Source organism: Pristiophorus japonicus, unplaced genomic scaffold (assembly GCF_044704955.1).
Source record: "Pristiophorus japonicus isolate sPriJap1 unplaced genomic scaffold, sPriJap1.hap1 HAP1_SCAFFOLD_79, whole genome shotgun sequence".
NCBI lineage: Eukaryota > Metazoa > Chordata > Chondrichthyes > Pristiophoridae > Pristiophorus > Pristiophorus japonicus.
The window spans coordinates 2,245,819-2,271,289 of NW_027254707.1; the positions used below are offsets into that span (position 1 = coordinate 2,245,819).

At 43.5% G+C, this 25,471-nt stretch overlaps 1 non-coding gene across 1 annotated transcript; it reads left to right on the top strand.

Annotated features, from left to right (window-relative positions):
* The first annotated feature begins 23,429 nt into the window (after window positions 1–23,429).
* On the top strand, window positions 23,430–23,518 carry trnap-cgg (transfer RNA proline (anticodon CGG)). The gene is given in 2 exon segments: window positions 23,430–23,465; window positions 23,483–23,518. It is a non-coding gene; the product is annotated as a tRNA-Pro (tRNA).
* Window positions 23,519–25,471: the final 1,953 nt, after the last annotated feature.

The window sequence follows — 25,471 nt, forward strand, 5'->3', positions numbered from 1 at the left end:
GTGTTTTTTTCTTCCATGGTCAAAAAACGAAGATATTCAGGTCCCCATGAATCGAGTCACTCCATCAGGTCTGGATCTGATGTTTGGTTTGATCCTCTGGACGAAAAATCCTCCCCGTTTAATACCCTGTAAAGTGAACTTCTGTAAAGTAAAGTGAAAGAAGAACATTAGAACATAGGAATTGGAGCAGGAGTAGGCCATACGGCCCCTCGAGCTTGCTCCACCATTCAATAAGATAATGGGTGAACTGATCATGGACTCAGCTCCACTTCGCTGCTCGCTCCTCATAAACCTTTACTTCCATAATCGCTCAAAAATCTGTCTATCCCCGCCTTAAATATATTCAATGTCCCGGCTTCCACAGCTTCCTGGGACAGGAAATTCCACAGATTTATAACCCTCTGAGAATACATTCCTCCTCATCTCAGTTTTAAATGGGCGACCCCTTATTCTGAAACTATGCCCCCTGGTTTTAGTTTCCCCTTTGAGTGGGAACATCCTCTCTGCATCCACATTGTCAAGCCCCCTCAGTATCTTTTATGTTTCAATAAGATCACCTCTCATTCTTCTTAACTCCAGTGTGTATAGGCCCAGCCTACTCAACCTTTCTTCATAAGTCAACCCCCTCACCACAGCAATCAACCCCGTGAACCTTCTCTGAACTGCCTCCAATGTAAGTATATCCTTCCTTAAATACAGAGACCAAAACTGCACGCTGTACTCCAGATGTGGCCTCATCGATACCCTGTACAGTTGTAGCAGGACTTCTCTGCTTTTATACTCTATCCCCCTTGCATTCCCAGCTTCTCCAATCTATCCAGGTAACTGAAGTCCCTCATCCCTGGAATCATTCTCGTAAATCTTTCCTGCATCCTCTCGAAGGCCTTCATATTCTTCCTAAACTGCGTTGCCCACAGCTGGGTCTGGATCACTGGACCCTGAGGCTGGTCCCTCACACAGTGAGCCTCACATTCACACAAACTTCAGCTGGGTCTGGATCACTGGACCCTGAGGCTGGTTCCTCACACACTGAGCCTCACATTCACACACACTTCAGCTGGGTCTGGATCACTGGACCCTGAGGCTGGCCCCTCACACAATGAGCCTCACATTCACACACACATCAGCTGGGTCTGGATCACTGGACCCTGAGATTGGTTCTTCACACACTGAGCCTGACATTCGCACACACTTCAGCTGGGTCTGGATCACTGGATCCTGAGGCTGGTCTCTCACATACTGAGCCTCACATTCACACACACTTCAGCTGGCTCTGGATCACTAGACCCTGAGGCTGGTCCCTCACACACTGAGCCTCACATTCACACAATTCACTGGGTCTGGATCACTGGACCCTGAGGCTGGTCCCTCACACACTGAGCCTCATATTCACGCACACTTCAGATGGGTCTGGATCACTGGACCCTGAGGCTGGTCCCTCACACACTGAGCCTCACATTCACACAAACTTCAGCTGGGTCTGGATCACTAGACCCTGAGGCTGGTCCCTCACACACTGAGCTACACATTCACACACACTTCAGCTGGGTCTGGATCAATGGAACCTGAGAGTAGTCCCTCACACACTGAGCCTCACATTCACACACACTTCAGCTGGGTCTGGATCACTGGACCCTGAGGCTGGTCCCTCACACACTGAGCCTTACATTCACACAGACTTCAGCTGGGTCTGGATCACTGCACTCTGAGGCTGGTCCGTCACACACTGAGCCTCACATTCACACAAATTTCAGCTGGGTCTGGATCACTGGATCCTGAGGCTGGTCCCTCACACACTGAACCTCACATTCACACACACTTCAGCTGGGTCTGGATCACTGGAACCTGAGGCTGGTCCCTCACACACTGAGCCTCACATTCACACACACTTGAGCTGGGTCTGGATCACTGGACCCTGAGGCTGGTGCGTCACACACTGAGCCTCACATTCACACACACTTCAGCTGGGTCTGGTTCACTGGACCCTGAGGCTGGTCCCTCACACAATGAGCCTCACATTCACACACACTGCAGCTGGGTCTGGATCACTGGACCATGAGACTGGTCTTTCACACACTGAGCCGCACATTCACACACACTTCAGCTGGGTCTGAATCACTGGATCCTGAGGCTGGTCCATCACACACTGAGCCACACATTCACAAACACTTCAGCTGGGTCTGGATCACTGGACCCTGAGGCTGGTCTCTCACATACTGAGCCTCACATTCAAACACACTTCAACTGGGTCTGGATCACTAGACCCTGAGGCTGGTCCCTCACACACTGAGCCTCACATTCACACACACTACAGCTGGGTCTGGATCACTGGACCCTGAGGCTGTTCCGGCACACACTTAGCCTCACATTGACACACACTTAAGCTGGGTCTGGATCACTGGATCCTGAGGCTGGTCCCTCACACACTGAACCTCACATTCACACACAGTTCAGCTGGGCCTGGATCACTAGACCCTGAGGCTGGTGACTCACACACTGAGCCATACATTCACACACACTTCAGCTGGGTCTGGATCACTGGACCCTGAGGCTGGTCTCTCACACACGGAGCATCACATTCACACACACTTCAGCTGGGTCTGGATCACTGGACCCTGAGGCTGGTCCCTCACATACTGAGCCTCACATTCACACACACTTCAACTGGGTCTGGATCACTAGACCCTGAGGCTGGTCCCTCACACACTGAGCCTCACATTCACACACACTACAGCTGGGTCTGGATCACTGGACCCTGAGGCTGGTCCGGCACACACTGAGCCTCACATTGACACACACTTAAGCTGGGTCTGGATCACTGGATCCTGAGGCTGGTCCCTCACACACTGAGCCTCACATTCACACAAGCTTCAGCTGGGTCTGGATCACTAGACACTGAGGCTGGCCCCTCACACACTGAGCCACACATTCACACATACTTCAGCTGGGTCTGGATCACTGGACCCTGAGGCTGGTCCCTCACACACTGAGCCTCACATTCACACACTCTTCAGCTGGGTCTGGATCACTGGACCCTGAGGCTGGTACCTCACACACTGAGCCTCACATTCACACACACTTTAGCTGGGTCTGGATCACTGGATCCGGAGGCTGGTCCCTCACACACGGAGCCTCACATTCACACACACTTCAGCTGGGTAGGTATCACTGGAGCCTGAGACTGGTCCCTCACACACTGAGCCTCACATTCACACACACTTCAGCTGTGTCGGTATCACTGGAGCCTGAGGCTGGTCCCTCACACACTGAGCCTCACATTCACACACACTTCAGCTGGGTCTGGATCACTGGACGCTGAGGCTGGTCCCTCACACACGGAGCCTCACATTCACACACACTTCATCTGGGTCTGGATCATTGGACCCTGAGGCTGGTCCCTCACGCACTGAGCCTCACATTCACACACACTTCAGCTGGGTCTGGATCACTGGACCCTGATACCGGATATGCAGCGAATGAGTTAGGACAATGGCGGGGTTTTCCTGCAGAAAGTGAGACTCAGTATGTTTTTGGTGAAGGAGAGAACTATTTTACTGTTCACAAGGTTAGAATCACATTGCTGTCACAGTGCCCAATCTGACCTGTGGTCACAGATATCTGACAGCAGGCAATGGCCACCTGGGTCATTTCTTCCTGAGAAGAGTCTGCAGCTGCCCACACACTGTGCTACTGGTTCTCATTGCCAGTGGTGTTGTTACTCTGCAAACACCATTGTACTAGGACAGCGGTGAGGGAACTCGCTGCTGGAAACACCACCGTTGACAGACACCAGGACAATGGACTCACGTCCACAATCAACATCACTTCAGTTCCAATAAATTCCACAGAGCTGCAAGTGATGGAGAAGCTTTTCGTGAACTGGAGAATGTAAAATTTCAAAGAAAATACATGCTGATTGGTTTCATGATCTGTTTATTATTCTCCAGGCATTTCCACACTCAAAAACCAACACAGTTATCATTCACGTCCTGATATTCTTCAGCTATTAAATCAAAAGACGTATTCTCCTTTTACACTCCCCTTGGATAACCCACGTGTTCTGATGTTCATCCGGCAATAAACATGGTCACAACATCCTAAACCTCAATGCTGGGACTTGTATCTCTTTGTGTCCAGGAGAATGTTTTAATCCAATTAAACTGCTACTGCTATTATAACCCACTGTCTACATAATGGTCTTCGACCTTGTTCACAGACACTTACATTGGAAACTGCAGGCCTTGTCAGATATTGTCCAGTGTTATGTCTGAAGAAGCCTGGGCCTGTGTTGTACCCTGCTGACGTTCAGGTAAAATATAACTCAGGATGCAATATGTGATGTAATGCAGGTCTAATGTTGGGAATTGCTCTAACCTTTCCTTTGCTGAACTAACTTATATATTATTCTCAGAGGATACTTCAACCCATTTTTCAGCTCATCTCTGAATTTAGTCTGGGTTACTGCATAAATACACGTGTTTGTACAGCAGTTCAAAAGCAGCAGCATGTAGCTGGAATAGTCTGCAATATGCATCGGGTCATTGTAACCTGTATGATAATACTGGTTTGTAATTCGCATTAATAAGAAAAATACCACATAGGTTGTCCAGAGCAGTATGAAGTTACCGGATATAGCGAAGAGTAAGATGATGGATTTTCTTCGGTTCTGCGTCTCCGGATCATTGTGATTCACATCATTCTTGCTGCTCCTCAGCCTCCTGCGGACTCTACTGGCCGCCAAAATGTATCCTACAGTCAGAGCATTGAGCAGCAATATCAGGAATATTGGGAGCAGTGGGTTTAAACAGCGGTTAATCCAGCCAAATGTTACCCAAGCAGTTACAGTGTAATACTCGGGTTTTGCAACACAGCCCCAGGGTACATTGTCGATTGTAATGATGGGTTCATATATAAAGAACCAGGGGATGTTTTTTATACAGAACAGCAGGCACACGGTTCCTATAACCAGGGATGCAGTTTTCTCGGTGCAATGTTTAGTCCTCAGCTTCTGCCAACAAATGGTAACAAAACGATCGAAAGTGAAAGCGATTGTTAACCAGACAGAAATATCGGTGACTGCACGCATCAGCGTTCGGAGGAAAGAACACACAGGTGTCATGTGCAGGAAGGTAGTCGGGAAATAATAATCATTAATCCGAACCAGTATCACATAAGTGATAATGACCAGTAGATCCGCTGCTGCCATGGCCACCAGGTAGCGAGTGATACATCTGGAGAGACCGCACTTTCCCCGGGACAGGATCACAATCGTCACCACATTAGCTGTAAAAGGGAAACACACAGGAACAGGGAATCAGCCGCCAGGTTACAACAAGGGAGTCAGTTACACAGGATTTGGTGTGAAATGTACTTTACTGCAGGATCTGAGGACTGGAACTGAACTCTTTACCGCTGCTAGAGTTGTCTAGCAGAACAGGATTTTAACAAACAATTGCAATGTTAAATATCTGTGACTGTGGGGTAAATACGCGAAAATAAACGACTTCACAAAGAGTATAGAATATACAAATAGACTCTGGAAATTTCCTTGGAGCTGTTACCCTTCTGCCACTGCAACTTCGTAGAAAGTGGTGTAGAAATCCACCGGAGATCCGAGTAAACTACTGGACATTTAAATGTATAAATAAATGGACAGTGTGAGAAGGAGTTATGGATAATTGCGAAAAGTAGCAGTTCAGTGACGGAAGAAGAAATTAACAGAAAACTAATTGAAAATACGTCATGAATGGTCAATTCTAAATTGGGAGATATTTGGGGAGCGCTGAGAATGAAGCCTGACCGAAATGCAGTGAATGCTAAAGGGGAACAACCGAGGGTGAGACAAAGTGCGGGATTTGGGTCCGTGGATAGGAAAGGGGAGCGGATACAAGGTGTGCGTACGAAATGGCTCAGAGTTCTCATGTTGTATTCGCAGACTGGAGGCGATGAGTAAAGACCTTTGGACAAACTACTGTCAAACACGACGATAATAGGGGAGTTGGTATGTTTCAACTCAACCAAGTTGCAACAGTTACGTTTATAATCCACCAGATAAACATTTAATCTGATCAACTGACTTCTTGGCCGGAAGTCTCAGGTCTTTACATTAGTGCCTTGTACAGTGCAACCCCCATCTGGAAAAACTCTAACAATAATCACAAGGGGGAGAAGTTCAGATGTGATCATGAACAAACAACCTTAACTTGCACCTTCTTCTGTAATCTTAGGAAAAATATACATTCCAAAGTACACAATGGCACAAGGGGCATAATCTTCTCCTCGCTTTTGACGCCTCTAATATTAGAGCAAACTTCAGAGGGAGTTGTGGGTGGCGATCTCGAGACCGCAGCAAAGATACAGTACAAGTGACAATAGAGGCTGCAGTCCAGCCCAGGAGATACCTGCCGAGATTCAGCTTCAGAAAGGCTGAGTGGTAAGGTCTTAGCTCTGAATTGGCAGAATCCATCTTTAATATTAATCCGGCACATAGCAATATGGAGAATCTGTCTCTCTGGTGAGAAAGACTGGCGGAAAGTACATCCCACGGGATGTGGGATATTATATGTACCTGAGCTTCCAGCACAATCTATCAACAATGAAATATATGCTCAGAAGTGTTTGATTCGGATTCCTTTGGTGTGCAGGATAGTGTGACATATAGCAGTTGTTCCAACTTGATATATGTAAAGAGCTCCATGTGTTCATTTGTAAAGAAATAGAGACAGGCAGAGAGCGAGAGAGAGACTACATATACAAAAGAAACATCGGCACTGAAAAGATATCCTGAACAAGATAAGGCGGCCGGTGTAGAAATAATTAACTGCATTCCCGTTCAACTGTGTTTAGACAATACGTGCTTAGCTGGAAATTAAATCACATGAGTATATAAGATTAATATAGTTAAGTTCGAGTGCGTGGTATGTGACGGGGAGGGGTGCGGTTACCATGGATACAGAAGCATAATAGAAATCTACAGAGAAAAACTGACACAGTAACTCTGATTCAAACACAAGAGATGGGCCGTCCTGTGCTGTTTACAAGATGGAGGTGGGTCTCCTTCGTGAACCGCTGCAGTCCGTGTGGTGACGGTGCTCCACAGAGTTGTTAGCTGGTGAGCTGCATGAAATAATGGCGAAGATATCAGGAGAAAATATTTCCGACTGGACTTTGCAAACGGCCAAATCTGTCAGTAATTTATGTATCTGAACTATACAACCTCATAAAAGTTGCTAAAATCATGTCCCCTGTTCAGTAATTTTCAAACCACTTAATTAATTCAACTATTGGAACATTATTTCAACAACAACAATAATTTCTACTTATATAGCGCCTTTATAAAACGTCCAGAGATGCTTCACAGGATCTGTTATAAGACATAACAAATAAATTTGGCACCGAGCCACATAAGAATAAATTACGACCGATTACCAAAAGCTTGGTCAGAGATAGGTTATAAGCACTGTCTTCAAGGAAGAAAGGGAGGTATCGAGGCGGTGAGGATTTAGGGAGGCTGTTCCAGAGCTCAGGGCTCGGGCAACTGAAGGCACGGCCACCAATGGTTGAGCAGTTATAATCAGGGATGCACAAGAGAGTAGAATTTGAGGAGCGCAGTCATCTTGGGGGGTTGTGATGTTGAATCAGATCACAGAGATAGCGAGGGACGAGGCCATGGAGGGAATTGTACACAGAAAGAGAATTTTGAAGCCGAGGTATTGCTGAACTGGGATCAGTGTAGCTCAGCGAGCACAGGTGTGATGGGTGAGTGGGATTTCGTGCGAGATTGGAAATGCACTGGCGATTTTTGAATGACTTCAAGTTTACATAGGGTAGAATGTAGGAGGTCAGCCAGGAGTGTGTTGGAGCTGTATAAACTAGAGGTAACAAAGGCATGGATGATGATTTCAACACCAGAGGAGCTGAGGCAGGGGCGGAGAAGGGCAATGTCATATCGCAGATATATGGCCAGAAGATCATTTCACGTTCTAAAGGACACCTAGTTTGCGAACTGTCTGCTTCAGTCACAGACAGAAGCACGGGAGAGGGATCGAGTCGATGGTTAGGGAACATAGTTTGCGGCGGGAACCAAAGAAAATGTCGTTAGTCTTCCCAATATTTAATTAGAGAAATGTTATGCTCATCCAGTACTGGATGTCGGACAAGCAGTCTGCCAATTTAGAGACGTTGGAGGGGTCGATAGAAGTGGTGGTGTGATGGAGCTTGGTATCATCAGTCTACATGTGGAGACTGACGCTGTGTTTTCGGATGATGTCGTCAAGATTCAGCAAATAGTGGAGAAACGCGAGGGTGCCAAGGATAGATCCTTCGGGAACACGATATGCAAAGATTTGATCGTGGGAAGATAAGCGAATGCAAGTGATTTTCTGGCTACAATTATGGAGAAATGGATGGGACAAGGTGAGTGCAGTCCCACCCAGCTGGAGGGTGGTGAAGAGGCATTGGAGGATCATGGAGTACTCAAACATATCAAATATTGCGGACATGTAGAGAATGTTGAGGAGGGAAAGGTTACTTTTGTCAATGTCATAAAGGATGACTTTTGTGACTTTGATGAGAGCTGTTTCGGTAGCGTGGCTTGGCGGAAACCAGACTAAAGGGAATAAAACATGGAGTTCCGGGAGGCGACAACATGTTCAAGGACTTGGGAGTGGAAATTGAGTATGGAGAGGTGGCGGTAGCTTGCAAGCCGAATAGTGTCAATGGTTTTTTGAGGAGAGAGGTGATGACGGTAGATTTGAAGGAGACGAGAGGACATGAGCTGAGAGTACCGTTAACTATGTCAGCTAACACGGGAGTCAGAAAAGGAAGTTGGGTGGTCAGGAGCTTGGTGGGAATAGGGTCAAGTGAGCAGGAAGTGGGTCTCGTGGATAAGATGAGCATGGAGAGGTCAGGAGGGGCATATCAGGGAGAGACTAGACAGAGTTGCGACCTCATGGCTAGGGCAGGGTGGAGCCTTAGGGGACGTTTGACTCGTTGGGCTAGAGGATCGAAGAGAAGTGGCAGAGGCAGCTGATTGGATTGTCTCAATCTTTGAGACAAATAATTCCATGAGCTACTCACACTTGTTGTTGAAGGTGAGTGTGGTGGAGACAGGGGAGTGGGGTTTCACAAGACGGTTTACAGTCGAGAATACTAGCTGGGGGTTATGTTTGCATTCTATAATGGTGCTAGAATAGTGAGCAGTTTTGGGAGACCTGAGTAGGGCCCGATAATGCTTTATGTGATCTCGCCAAATCTGGCGTTGATTGGTTAAACCAGTTGTCCGCCACATCCGTCGAAGTCTGCGAGCCTTGTACTTGAGTGAGCGAGAATGAGGGCCGTACAGGGGAAAGGCCAGGGTGAGAGAAATTAATTGTTTTAATAGGATATAGGGCATGAAAGGTGATGGTGAGGGGATATTTGGTGAAATTGGTGGCTGCAGAAATGGCATTGCCAATTAATTCATTATCTCCTCGGTTTAAACAGAGTCATAGTTTAAATAGTGGTGATACCTGATTAACAAATATTCTAGTAACAAAACGATTTGACAATTAATCTTGTTGCTATTGCAGCTGCTACATAATGACAGGACTAAAAGGAAACAATGTCCTTCTCTCACAGAATCCAAACACCACTGTTGCCAGTTGCCAATCAAAATATCATTACTATTATATCTTACTGTTTCTATTTTCCAATTTCTCCATCCCTTCAGTCTCCGGTTCCACTGCCAGTGCAATGTACCAAATATAATCATTACATATGTGTATAACTGATTGCAAATGTTCAAAATGAAATTTGCGGCCACAGGACATAACTGTGATTGGTGCACGAATTCATCTCTGAATAAATACATCAACACCTTGGTTTCAGGAATTGCTTGAAAACACTACCGTATTTGTCAGAAACGTATTTGCAATACAACACTTGTTTGTTACAGTCTAGCAAAGTTAATATGGACCTTCACTGTTTGTCAGAAGATGGTTTCTACAACTTTGTTACGTACCTTGTCATGTATCTAAATGTCTGTATATATGCACACAGCAAGGTCCACGAACAAACGTCTGGTTGGTAAAGTTGGCTAAGATTTGCTTTATTCGAAAACACTGCCATGGGAAAGTCAGTGCATAAGAATGTGAGCCTAGATTTTCGATAGTGTGTCAAACGCATAAACTTCTGAATCAGATGGGAGCCCCCACTGTTACAGTAAAAGGCGAGGTAGATCATTTAGCCAGAGCATGCAAAGAGGAGAACATTAGCGAGGGGTTCCTGACGTTGCTAACGATTAACTGAAACAATTTCACACTCTAACGACATCCCACTGTGTGAATACAGGGCTCATTCTCACTTAGAACCGCATCGCTCCGAAACATACAATGTAGAACAATGTTAGATTTTGAGTTGGAGATTCAAAAACATTGTAATATCAACAAACATCTCGCAAAGTTTGGAGGAAATGGAGGACAGATATTCCCGGAATTTCCGATAGTGACCCAAATCTGACAAATAATCACCTCAGGACCGACAGAGCAATAAACAGGCCCTCCAGGTAATACAGCGAGACACGGATTTGTGCAATCAGTAACCTGTTAAAATGAGTGCCGGAAACTCTATGGGCTGCAATAATATCATCGGACATTTTTTTCCTGTAGAACATACAGATACACTGAAATTGGACCTGCGAGTAATGGGACTGTCATTGCAGAAATGATGACTCTCGTGCGTGACGTATAGGAACGCAGGATTAGATCATTCTGCCCCACAAGCCTTTTCCACCATTCCAGTAGACCATGGTCGGCACGCTAAATCCAATTACCGACTTGGTTCAATACCCCTTGATACCCTGACCTTAACAAATCTATCGATCAGATTCTGTAAAATTACAATTGACCGTTAATTGACAGAATTTTGGGAGAACGTGTGTTAAATTTCTCCTCGACTTTGTGTGAGAAAGTGTTTCGTGATTTCACTCCTAAATGGCAGAGCTCCAATTTTAAGACATTGCCTTCTGGTTTAGATTACACCGCCATAGGAAACAGTTTATGTGCCTACACTATAGAACACATTTATCTATTTAAATAGCTCGGTTATATCACGTTTCACCCTTCTAAACACAATGGAATACAAGGCAAGGTTATGTAACCTTTCCTCATAGTTGAATACTTTAAACCGTGGTATCAGTCTGGTTAACTTGTGCAGAAAGCCCTCGAAGGCCAATCCATCTATCCTGCGATATGCTGCCCAAAACTGAACGTATATATTCCAAATGGGATCTGACCAAATCTCTGTACAGCGAGAACAGCACTTCCTCAGTTGTAAATATCTTCCCCCTTGTGATGAAAGCCAAAATTCGCTTAACATTTATCCCTATTCTGTGGTTCCTTCCGTGCAACCAACTATCGATCCAAGTCGTAAGATTACCGCTAATTACGTGGGTTCCTATTTTTACGAATAATAACTGAAATACATTATCAAAGCAGGGACTTAACTGACACTGAAATGCAATTTTAGACGATGGCAACAAACATTCCAATGCACCGAGTACTGATCATATTTACAGTTAAAATTACCGCAGCTGACACAATATTGAATGGAAATAATAACTTGGCGCTTTTGCTTCACAAATTAAGCACGTTACCGGGAACACCAATTACCACGCCGAGAACTGGAACACCACAAATGGTAATACAATAAATCAAACTGTATTGATCTCTGAGAAATGATGGGGACTCTTGGTGCGGCACATGTTACAATGGACCATGAGAACTGATATAGTCAGAGATACTTTTAGTAATACAGGGGCGTAGCTTGCAGTAGGAGCATTCGGCTGCATAGATCCTGAGATTTGTGAGAGTCAGCGGGACAGTGAGACAACTCACTACAATCTGTTCTCATTGAGTAACCTCTTCAAACAGACTCTGCAGAGTGTTAAAAACAACAGCCGTAATATAGAACTTTAATGCTGATCATATTTCTTCAAACACACACATGCAAGGCAATTTATTAGTACAGGGTGGTGGGAACTCATGAGACAGAACGTGAGATTTCAGTTTCCCAACTGAAGTGGGAAAGTTAGTCAGTGGTACAATGGTTGATAAAACACACTGGTTCGATACCCTGGGCTCTGCCACATAAACTGTAAATGTGAGTTAGAGGAATGTAATACAGACACAGATTACAGGGCGATGTGACAGATGTGTTCAAAATTATTGACAGGATGGAAGAAGGTCGATAGAAGCAGACTGATTCCAGTAGATGTGTGTTGCAGAACGATGCGCTGTAGAAAGTAGATGAAATAGAAGACAATGGAACAGAGATAAGAGAGAGCGGGAGAAGCTTTTTTATACAGGGATTGGGGAGGAGGTGGAGTTCAGTCACATGGATAGAGGTTGAGGCAGAAACTGTCAGAATTCGAAGTAGATTGGGTCCGTGGCTAGAGGAAGAGGCAATAAAGAGATATGGAGACCGAGTGGGTAAATGAGACTAGAAATTCCTCTATCTGTAATTATCTGAAGCGAAATTAAAGTGAATGTGTGTGGATCACCGAGCGGACAGAGTTACTGAGGGTACAGTCGATGTTCTATCAACCTGCAAGCGTTAGGTCTGAACAATAAATTTGTCCGATTAGTATAAAGTCACCATTACCCGGCATCTAAACGGTGCTTTGGTTAAAATGCAGGTATTGAATCTAAAACGGGTTTTTAAATGTGGACATACCCAGGACAGCGGCATAGAGCGCCGCTGCCTTGTTTCAATCGCTCTCTCACAGCACGGATTCCCGGTCTGACCTGTACCACTGCAGGAATGGATGTGACAGAAACCAGCTGCCTCCCACCGGCTGAAGGCAGAACAATCTCCGCCGGGAGGGTGAAGGCGTGTCTGAGAACAGGCTGGTCACCGGTCAGTAGAGAAGATGAGGTAGAGAGTCTGTGTTCCTGCATGGAGCACAATCCCACACTCGGCATGGATTGTGATCACCAGGAATAATATCCGGCACTTTGTCGGAACCAGACCGAGAACAGCGGTTAGATTCTGATTAACGGGACTGAACAAATCCCAGTCCTGACTGTCCGAATTCCCAGGTATATGTCCATGATCGGCTGTCAGTGTCTATCTCCACAGCGGGATTGAATGGGAGATAAACTGGAGCATTTTATAACACGCTGAATGTTCAGTAAAATATAATCTTTCAGATATTACCGAGTGTTCGGGGAGACAAGACGAGTCAGGGAAAAATAGAATTAAAGTAGTACATTGAATACAAATAGCACGATTCTCAGTTAAAACGGAACAAGTTTGAAAGACATTACATATGGAAATTAATCTGCAGTTATTATGCCGGGTTAAAGAAGATTAAAAGTCACCAAATGATCATTCAATGAACAATGTTGAGTGATAAATAGTGTCACTGAATTTCTGCCTTTGGATTGAATTGTGAAGGATCGTTACAAAAAGATAGGAATACATTTAATCCCAACTTTATTCAGAAATGTTTTAACAGCATTTAATCACTTACCGGGGATTCCAATGGCTGCTATAATCGGATAGTAAATCATTACTGCCTGTAGAATTGGTGGTAACCAGGAAAATGGATAGGCAGTTAACGGAACTCTCATTCTGTCTGGTGACTCTTGGCACTGGAAACAGAGATCCAAATAATTGTGAGACGAGAGCTTAAGAGAAAACATCATTTATAATTGCGGGACCCTTCCCGTGGGACCATGAAAGATCAAGAGCATTGATATTACTTCCAGTCATTTGGCAGCACGTCACCTCCCTTCACTGTAATGTTTGTGCTGCACTAATTATATCCAAACTGATAATACAAGTGTTTGATGTGAAACCGCCCATAAGCTTGGCCGAATATATTGCTCATATTTCTAACTAACAATGTACAGAAAGCCGAGCTCTGCCGGCATGACTTCCGCACCTTAAACAGAAACAGCTTCAGTTGTCCAACTGTTAAATGATGCGGTTCACTCCTGTCGATGCACAAAGTGAATTCCCCGAATTTCCAATCAAATTTCAAATTTTACACCACTCCCGGTGTTTGACAATCATCCCTTTCAATCTCGGAGTTGAGGCTTGCAATTGAATGAGCAATGTATATCTTTAGAACGGCATGAGGTCGGGCTTTGCAACAACACCTAGAATAAAAGTAATCTAAAAACTAGGGTAGAAAAATGTAACCAATGAAAAGGGCTCGAAATAAGCCTCGTTTCACTGCAATTAACATTTTTCCAATGTTACAGATGATGTTAAAACCGTTTCCAGAGGGCTAACTGTGACAAGGGACCGGTACAGTATTAGAATAGCTTCTGACACGTGAGAAGCAGAATCTCTCTGGGTATCTACCTCCCCATGGATTTCCTGGGCTGCGGTGGGGATTCACGACGCTGCTCCGTTCATTATCCTCTAGAATTATCCATTGCCGTAGTTTCACGTTGATATGTTCTGTGATATTATAGAGACTGAGGAATGCACGGACACGAGTAGGCCATTTAGTCGCTCGGACATACCCCACCGTTCAATTACTCCCCAATTCAATATTTCCCGCATTTATAGAAACACTTGAATTTACATAGCGCCTTTCACAACCAACGGAGGTCGCAAAAGGCTTTACAGCCAATTACATAATGTTTGACCTTTAGTCACTGTACTTTTGTAGCAAATGCTGCAGGCAATTTGTACACAGCAGGGTTCCAAAAACAGCAATGTTACAATAACAAGTTAATCTCCGTTAGTCATGAATTTAATTGCGGGATAAATATAGGTTTGTGCAACTGGATAACTCCACTGCTCTTCTTAGAAATGGTGTCATAGCACCGGCTACGCCCTCCTCGGAGAACATAACGCTCATCTGAAAGATTGCACCGCCGACAGTGCAGCATTCCCTCTATATTTCACTGGATTTTCAGCCCAGATATGTGTGATGAAGTCTCTGGAGTGGGAGTTTCTTGCTCCAGTCTGCACTATTTACTGCAGCACTACTTAACACAGGCTCATCTGTGATATAACATTCCACTATATGTTAAATCTGGATTGGATATGTATTTTTTTAATCTTCTTTGTATTAGTCAGAGATGTACTTAATGACTACGAACTGATTGTCGACCCTTCTTACAACCTTACACACGCGTTTAGATTCAATGTACCACATACATTTTTGAAATAGAACTTTTTGTTTTTTTTATATGTTCATCTTTTTCATGTTAATCGAACAAGTATACAGTAGTCCTAAAGTCTAAAATGTGTCAAGCATTGAAAAAGTGAGAAAAAGAAGCATTCTGACTTCATGCAATTAATACAATGTGAGAATCAACTAACTGGTCTTGAGACTACATAAGGCACTGCCTTTACAATTGGTTCTTGGAAGTACGAAGCCTGGGACAGAATAATATTTGTAGAATAGGAGATCACATGTTCTGAAGTTGCTGGCTAAGGCCTTGAGAAAAAGCAAGAGCCAGATAAAATGGAAGAACAATCCTCTTCCCCTCTTGTAGGCCGGTAATTGGTCAGCCACAAATATATGGCATCTTGAGGACAAGTCAATCAGCCCTTGTCCATCAAAGTTATGGATGTGGTGAGGGCCGACTCTTCTTTCCTTCGTCTGAAAGAAACTCCACGCCCTATTGGCTAGCCCACCATTTGGAAAGACCCCAAAATGGTACCTGTGTCAATATCGACTCCTGGTACCGCCTGGAAAAGTAGTATAAAAGGGCAAATTATGAGAGTTCGACTTTAGAGTACCAGGAGCAAGGGCTGAGCCTGGAGAGGGACCAGGCAGTAGTGGCCCACGGGAGGAGGATCCGGATCCAAATAGACAAGATAAGGGCCAATGAACATAGAATATCTCAAGCGGCTTGATTCCAAGGCAAAGGCCAACGAACAGAGAACACCTCGAGTGGGATGAGTCCAACCGAAGGGCCAATGAACAGAAGATACTCCAGGCGGGGTGAGGTGGAAGAGATCCATGGTGAATTGGACTGTTTCTTTCAGACTACTATCAAAAGGAAACTAAAACTACCTGAGGCAGCACGGGTGATATCATTTTCGTTCTATACTGTAAACTACTGATAAATGCTCACCTTTGTGTAATACCTAATAAAAGAACAATGTGCCATATTGAAGTAACGTCAGACAATTGGGAAAGCTTGCAAAAGCCCTAGCAAAATCTGGTGTGACCAAACGGTGGTGTTTATTTGAGTTTAAAAAACATTCTAAGACTGACCCATTTTGCTGGTACATCGTTCGAGGACGGATAGCCATTGGGGAGTGCAGGGATATTTGCACACCTGCCAGTTTTTGTAATGTCGCAGAATATCTGAAAGTACAACTGACATAGAGACAGCCTTAGAGAAACACTTCGGTAAGTTGAGTGGGACAGATTTAGTCAAGGAAATGTTGCCCTGTAATTATAAAGCTAATTTGCAGTGGTTCATTCAAGAGAAGGTGGATGACAATGCAATCAGATTGGAAAAGGGCAGACCGTGGTTCGGATTTGCGGCATTCGTTTGCAAAAAAATGAGTGAGCAGCTAATCATTGATCTGGAAAACAGCTAAGCCTGAAAAAACTGCAATTACTTAACCTGGAAAAGTAATTAGCCAACCAATGCAGACTTTCAAGGTACACCTCATAAGGGCCCAGGACCTGTTATGTATGCTGCAGAACCTGCAAACTCAGGCGTATGTATCAGCTGTACTCGCAGTCGGGTCACGAGCGGTGAATGATAGAAATACAGAATTAGAAAACGAGTTTGAAGTTTGGACCCAAAAGTTGGAAGAAGCGATAGGAACTTTATTGGGAAATAATGATCAAACCACCTAGGGAGGCTGATCATACCCAATGTGAACATACGACCTACGAGCTGTGTGACAAATTGGGACCCCGGAATGGGGTGATTTCATCTGTTACAATGTTTTAGGTTATAAACCGATATAAACTAGGGTGTAACTGGTTGGATGAACAAGTTATCCCTCGTTATTACACGGACAGAAGCAAAGACAGAAAGAGAAAGAAAAATTCCATGGAAAAAGTGATCCATCCGTGGCTAACAAGGCAAGTTAAGCATAGCATTACATTGTAATATGCTTATAATAGTGCGAAGAGTGGTCGTAAGCCTGCGGATTGTGAGAATTTCAGAAACCAGCAAAGAATGACAAACACATTGATAAAATGTGGAAAAATATAATATGAGAGACAACTAGCAAGAAATATAAAAAACAGATTGTAATAGCTTCTACAAGAATGTAAAAAGGAACAGAGTAGCACAAGTGTTCTTTGGTCCCTTAGAGGCTGAGACAGGAGAAAACATTATGAGGTACAAGGAAATGGCAGAAACGTTAAACAAATATTTTGTACCAGTCTTCACATTTGAATACACAAAAAGCATACCAACAATTTTGGGGAACCAAGGGTCTGATGAGGGTGAGGAACTTAATGCAATGAATAGAAGTAGAGAAAAAGTCCGAGGCAATGAATCGGAGTTATAGCCGACAAGCCCCTCTAGATCTGATGGGCTACATCCTAGGTTTATAAAAGGGCTGAATGCATAGATAACGGATGTATTGGTTTTGATCTTCCAATATTCAGTAGATTACTGATGCTGTTCTGGGATGGAATTGAGCAAATATGACACTGCTATTCAAGAAAGTAGGGAAGAGCAAATAGAGACCTACTGGCCAGTTAGACTGATATCAATGTTGGGGGAAAATGCTGGAATCCGTTGTGAAAGAAGTGGAATCAAGACACGTAGAAAATCATATCACTCAGAGCAAATCTGGTTTTATGAAAGGGAAATCGTTTTTGACAAATTTATTGTAATGCTTTTAGGACGTAACGAGCAGCATAATAAAGGGGAGCCAAAGGATGCAGTATATTTAAATTTCCAGAAGGCATTCCAAAAAATGCAAATAGATAGTTATTACACAAGATAAGGGCTCAGGTATTGGGGTAATATATCAGCCTGGCTAACGGTTTTCTTCATGGAAAGGAACAAAGAATAGGGTTCATTTGATCTTTTGCAGGTTAGTAGCTGGTAACTAGTGTGGAGCCTCAATGATCAGTGCTGCGGACTCAGCTATTTACAAACTATATTAACTACCGATATGAAGGGACCGAGTGTGCTGTAATCACGTTTGCTGACGCTACAAAGCTGTGTGGGAGAGTAAGCTTGTAAGGAGAACACAAAGCATCTGAAAAGGGAAATAGATAGACTGTGAGTGGGCAGTAAGCTGGCAGATGGAGTGTAATGTAGGGAAATGTGATCGTATCTACTTTAGGAAGAAAAATAGGAAAACATAATATGTTTAAATGGTATCAAACATTTAAATGTTGTTATTCAGCGAGAGTTGCATGTCCTTGTGCAAGAAACACACATGCAGGTACAGCATGCAATAAGGAATGCAAATGGCATGTTGTCCTTTCCTGTAAGAGGGTTGGAGTGGAAGAGTGGGGAAATCTTACTTACATTGTGCAGTGCCTTGGTGGGACCATACCTGCAAATTGCCTCCCTATCTGAGCAAGGATAAAGTTGCCTTGGAAATGCTGCAACAAAGGATCGCTAACTGACGCAGGGGATGCGAGGGTTGTCTAAATGAGAGATTTAGTCGAATTGAGTTACACTTTCTGGCATTTAGTAAAGGGAGGCGATCTCAGTGAAATAGCCAATATGCTGCAAGAGGGTTGATAGGCAAAATAATGAGTGATTGTTTCTCCTAGCTGGAGTTTCTGTATTAAAACCGAAATAAGGAATACATTCTTCACTCAGTGGGTTGTGAATGTTTGCAATTCTTTGCCTCAGAAGACTGTGGATGCTGATGTTTGAGTATATTTAAGGGTGACTTGGATCTATTTTTTGGACTCAAGGGGAATCAAGGAATGTGGGAATCGGGCCGGAAAGTGGAGTTGAGGTAGACGATCTCCTATGTCTTATGTTCTTATCGAATCATAATATCATAGAAGTTTACAGCACAGAAGGAGGCCATTTCGATCCATCGTGTCTGTGCCAGCCAAAAAGCAGCGAATCGCACTTTTCAGATCTGGATCTATGGCCCTGCAGGTCATTGCACTTCAGGTGCATATCCAATCCGTTTTAAATGTGGTGAGGGTTTCAGGCAGTGAGTTCCGCTGCCCAGCCATCTTATGGGTGTGAAATATTCCTCAAATCCCCTCTAAACTTTCTGCCAATTATTTTAAATTTAAGCCCCTGGATTTTGACACTGCTGCTAAGGGAAATAAACCCTTTCTATTGGCACTGCAGAATATTAGCACGATTTTCCCACTCTTACACTCCATCCCCCTTACAACAAAGGTAAACATGCCATTTGCATTCTTTATATCGAGCACTTAATAATTTAATACTGCCCAATGAGGTCACCGCTCAGTCTCCTCTATTCCAATGATAAGAAACGCAGTCTATGCAATCTGTCCTCATAGATATGAATGAGTGATCATAGCATGATTGAATTTCACATTCAGATGGAGGGTGAGAAATTTGGTTCTCTAACGAACGTACTGAGCTTAAATACAGGAAACAATGAAGGTAGGAGTGTTCAGTTGGCTAAAGTCGACTTGGACAATAGAGTAAAGTTTAGGACAGTTGATGAACAGTGGCGTACATTTAAGGAGATATTTCACAACTCTCAAGAAAAATGAGGAGGAACGGGCGTGAGAGAAACGATAGCCATCCGTGGCGTACTAAAGAAATAAAGAACGGTAACCAATTAAAAACAAGGGCAAACAATGTGGCCAAAACTAGTGGGAGGACAGAAGATTGGGAAGCGTTTAAAAGCCAACAAAGAGTGACTAAAAATGATTCAGAAAGGGAAGATAGACTATGAAAGTAAACTAGCACGAAATATATAAACAGTTGGCAAGAGTTTCTATAGTATATACAATGGACAAGAGTGGTCTAGAGTAAATGTTGGTCCCTTGGAGGACGAGACCGGGGAATTAGTAATGGGGAACATGGAAATGGCAGTAACTCTGAACAAACATTTTGTATCAATCCTTATGGTGAGTACACTAACAATATTCCAACAGTGGATAGTCTAGGGGCTATAGGGGGAGGAACTTAACACAATCAAAATCACTAAGGAAGTGACACTCAGTAAGATAATGGGACTAAAGGCAGATTAATTCACTGGATCTGATGCATGCATCCTCGGGTCTTAAGAGAATTAGCGGCAGGGATAGTGGATGCTTAGGTTGTAATTTGCAAAAATTCACTGGATTCTGGGGAGATCCCAGCAGATTGAAAACTGCAAATGTAACTACATTATTTAAAAAAAGGAGGCAGACAAAAAGCCAGAAAATATAGACCAGTTAGCCTATCATCTGTGGTGAGGAAGACGATGGAGTCCATTAATAAATAAGCAATAGCAGGACATTTGGAAAAGCAAAATTCGGCTGGGCACAATCAGCATGGAGTTATGAAGGGGAAGTCATGTTTGACAAATTTGCTGGAATTCATTGAGGATTCAACGAAAAGGGTGGATGTGGAACCAGTGGATGTGGTGTATTTGGACTTCCAGAAGGCATTTGACAATATGCCACATAAAAGGTTACTGCACAAGATAAACGTTCACGGGTAGGGGGTAATATATTAGCATGGATAGACGATGAGCTAACGAACAGAGAACAGAGAGCAGCAATAAATGGTTCATTCTCGGGTTGGCAAATAGTAACCAGTGGGGTGCCGCAGCGATCAGTGCTGGGACCCCAACTATTTATAATCTATATTGACGACTTGTAGGAAGCGACTGAATATAACGTAGCCATGTTTGCCGACGATACAATGATCGGAGGAAAAGAAACGTGTGAGGAGGCCAAACAAAATCTTCAAAAGGATATAGACAGGCTAAGTGAGTGGGCAAAAATTTGGCAGATGGAGTATAATGTTGGAAAATGTGAGGTCATGCACTTTAGCAGAAAAATAAATCAAAGAACAAATTCTTAATTAAATTGAGAAGGATTGAAATGTGCTGCAGTACAGCAGGACCTGGATGTACTTGTGCAAGGAACAGAAATGGTTAGTATGCAGGCAGAGCAAGTGATCAGGAAGGCCGATTGAATCTTGACCTTTAATGCGACGAGGATGGAGTATAAAAGCAGGGAAGTCGTGCTACAGTTGTACAGGGTATTGGTGAGGGTACCTGGAATACTGCGAGCAGTTTTGGTTTCCATATTTACAAAAGGATATACTTGGTTTGGAGCCAGTTCAGAGAAGGTTCACAAGGTTGATTCCAGAGATGACGGGGTTGACTTATGAGGAAACGTTGAGTAGGTTGGGCGTCTACTCATTGGAATTCAGAAGGATGAGAGGTGATCTTATCGAATCGTGTGAGTTTATGAGGTGGCTTGACAGGGTAGATACAGAGAGAATGTTTCCACTGATAGGGGAGAGTAAATCTAGAGTCCATAATCTTAGAATAAGGGGCCATCCATTTACAACTGAGATGATGAGAAATTCCTTCTCTCAGATGTATGTGGATCTGTGGAATCCGCTGCCTCACCGAGCTGTCGAAGCTGGGACATTGAATAAATTTAAGGCAGAAATAGTCAGTTTCTTAAACGATAGATAATAAAAGATAATGGATAGCGGGCAGGAAAGTGGACCTGAGTTCACGATCTAATCAGCCATGATCGTATTAAATGGCGGAGCAGGCCTTCTCCTCCTCCTATTTCTGATGTTCGTATAAGATTCTCCACTCCCGGAAACATACTCGTAAATCGTCTCTGTAACTTCTCAAGTGCAATCCCATCCTTCCTGTAATGTGGTGACCAGAGCTAATATTTTATACAGTTCAAGCATAACCCTCTGGTCTTGTATTCGATGCTTCGGCTAATAAAGGCAAGCATTCCGTATATCGTCTTAACCACCTTATCTTGCTGGCCTGCTCCCTTCAGGGATCTGTGGATATTCACTCCAAAGTTCCTTTCTTCCACTAAACTTCTCAGTGTCTTTCCATTTAATCTGTATTCCCGTTCCTTGTAAGCCCTCCCCAAAATGCATTATTAACACTTCTCCGGATTAAATTCCATTTGCCACTGTTCAGCCCACCTGACCAGTTGATTGATATCTTCCTTCAGTCAACAGCTTCCGTCTTCATTACTAACCACACAGCCGATTTTAGTACCATCTGCAAATGTTTTAATCATACCCCCAATATTCAAGCCTTGATCAGTGACGTGTACCACAAAAATGAAGGGATTCAGTACTGAGCCCTACGGAATCCCACTGGAAACAGCCTTCCAGTCACAAAAATACCCCTCAAACTTTACCTCTGCTTCCTGCCTCTGGCCCAATGTTAGATCCAACTTGCCACTTTGTCGTGGATCCCTGGGCTTTTACATTCATAATCGGTCTGCCGTGTGGGACCTTATCAAAAGCCTTGCAGAAATCCATATACACTACATAAAACACACTACTCTCATCGACACTCCTTGTTACCTCCTCAAAAAAATCAATCAAGTTAGTCAGAAACACCCTTCCCTTAACAATTCCGAATCGAATCGTGTGGGAATGGGCCGATGCACGTTAATGTGGTAACAATGTATACAATTAATTAGCAGAGTGGGAAAAACGCATCAGTGCGCGAATAACTGTGGGTAACAGCAGGAGGGCCTGGACTTAGTCCTGGACCTTGGCAATATTACAAACAGAGAATTAGAAAAAAATCTCCTGAGGCGAATATTCAAATGTCGATGGAGAAGCAAGTTAAAGTTGAACCGACACTGAAGCTGCCAGTTTTTGTTCCAAGAAAAATAAAACTTAACACCTGCTGAGTTTAAATTACCATTTATGTGGAACTATGTGTTAAAGTGCGGAATTTTTGTATTTAATTTGGTTACTGATAATTCAGCTCCCAACCCTCGAAGTTTTTGTAAATATGAAGTTATTAGTAAATATAAATGTGGTTGAAAGAGAAAGGATATATTTAGCTAAGATTACATAATGGAAGAAAGGAAACGTTTATTAAATCCCTTTTCTTTTTTCAGCATTGTGTCCACGTTGGGGAGAACAGGCGGTGAAGTAGACATTTTTGCACATTATTTCTGTTTGGATGCAAAAAGTAGGGGATAGATGTCTGACGTTGCTGTAAATAGGAGACGATGTTGCCGAGAGGTTCAGGCGATGGACTGCGAATCCAGTGTGCTCCCACCCTCGTCGTTATTGTATTAAACATTTGACCCCTCTCGTTTTTTGTCAATCACATTTAACCTCATTGCCAAATTCACCTTTTACTGACAAGGATGCATCTCTTTGGGAATGTAATGCCTCAAATTAATAATATATTCATCAAAGGGGAAACATTAGCAGGACGATGGAGAGGGGGACTCATCAGATCGGTCTCTGAGAGTCAGCACAGGCACGATGGGCCGCATAGTAAACTTCCGTCAGAACCGGAGAGCTACGCTCTTCGCTATCGGCGGCTCGTTGGTCTAGGGGTATGATTCTCGCTTCGGGATTTTCATAATTGGAAAAGCGAGAGGTCCCGGGTTCAAATCCCGGACGTGCCCTGCCAACTTTTAGTCAAAGAAACGCTTCTGAGCCGGTCGACATTCCCTTTTGTCCTTCCTCGCTGCCAATTTATTTCCAGGCGCTATTTTTGATGAAAAAATCTGTAAATTTAAATTTTTCCTAAAATTTCGGAATGATCATCTGACTGAACGTGAACCCGGGATCTTCATCCACAGAATTTGCACGACCTGCTGAGTATTACAGAATACTCTGTTTTTGTTCGTTCTGTTTCCGTATCCCTTTTAAGGTGATGTGCAGATGGTTGGGGTCATTCTCTGTCTATCTAAATGGTGTGCGATCAGTCCCAGTTCGTTCTGCGTCTGTTTCAAAGGGATGTTCTGTCTGTACCGGATTTCAAATATCAACTTTCAAAAAGTGCCTTTGGAGTGTGCAGGAATGTTAGTTTGTTTGTGTGTTTGTGTAAGCGAGAGAGTGCGTGCAAACGTGCTGAGCGATGTTACTGTGCATTTAATGTCACGTGAGAAAAAAGGCATTACATGCAACTTGAAGCCACACAGATTTGATTGAACACGCATTCGAGGACGGCCTGACAGGAGAAGAATCTGCTGTGGGATTTTGCCATTCCACATCTGAAAGAAGGCAAATGACATAAGTTAGAAACATAACGGTTTTAGCGAGAGATTGTATATGGGCTGTGTGGCATGATGACCTCCTTCCCCCTTATATTCAAATACAAATCAAATCAAGAAGAGGCAAGACATGACTGACTGACTGACTTTGTTTATATATATATGTAGAAAACATTTATATATACGTATATTTACATACATTCCCTACTTTTTAACTTTTACAATAAATGTACTTTTTCTGTTCTGCCTGCAGTGGGTTCTATTACATTTGACCTCTTTCACAGCACACGCAGCTGCTGTCAGATCCAACAGAAAGGCACTCGCGACTTTAAAAAATCGTCTTTGTTGCCCACATCTTCCATCGTGGCTTGTCTTCCACCATGGGCGTACTGTGTTTGGGTATTTACTGACTGCACCACCTGATTTCCAGTGGAATTCATCCAGTCACACAGCCTTCGTTCAATCAAAAATATATAGATTATGAAACAATTATTTATTTATTTAAATCAAATCAAATTCAATTTTTTGCAATAAAATTGTAAAATTATTTATTTTCTTATTATGATAAATATATAGATATTTTAAAATGTCTTTTTGTCTGGGTTGGTTTTACTTCCCTCCCTACTTCCTGCCTGTCTATCACCTGTGGCTTCAATAACCGTCGCAGGCCCTACTGGTCCTGAGCCCCACACTCGCTCACACACAGCATAATTGCCGTCAAAATGATAGAAATCCCACTTTATTCTTTTAAAAGCGAACTGCTGTCAGTCAATGGTCATAGAAACATAGAAACATATAAAATAGGTGCAGGAGTAGGCCATTCGGCCCTTCGAGCCTGCACCGCCATTCAATGAGTTCATGGGTGAACATGTAACTTCAGTACCCCATTCCTGCTTTCTCGCCATACCCCTTGATCCCCCTAGTACTAAGGACAACATCTAACTTCATCTAAATCATTGATGTATAATGTAAATAGCTGGGGTCCCAGCACTGAGCCCTGCGGCACCCCATCACTGCCTGCCATTCTGAGGAGGATCCGTTTATCCCTACTCTCTGCTTCCTGTCTGCCAACCAGTTCTCGATCCACGTCAATACATTACACCCAATACCATGTGCTTTAATTTTGGACACTAACCTCTTGTGTGGGACCTTGTCAAAAGCTTTTTGAAAGTCCAAATACATCACATCCACTGGTTCTCCCTTGTCCAGTACTAGTTACGTCCTCAAAAATTCTAGATATGTCAAGCATGATTTCCCCTTCATAAATCCATGCTGACTTGGATCGATCCTGTCACTGCTTTCCAAATGCGTGCTATTTCAGCTTTAATAATTGATTCTAACATTTTCTACTGATGTCAGGCT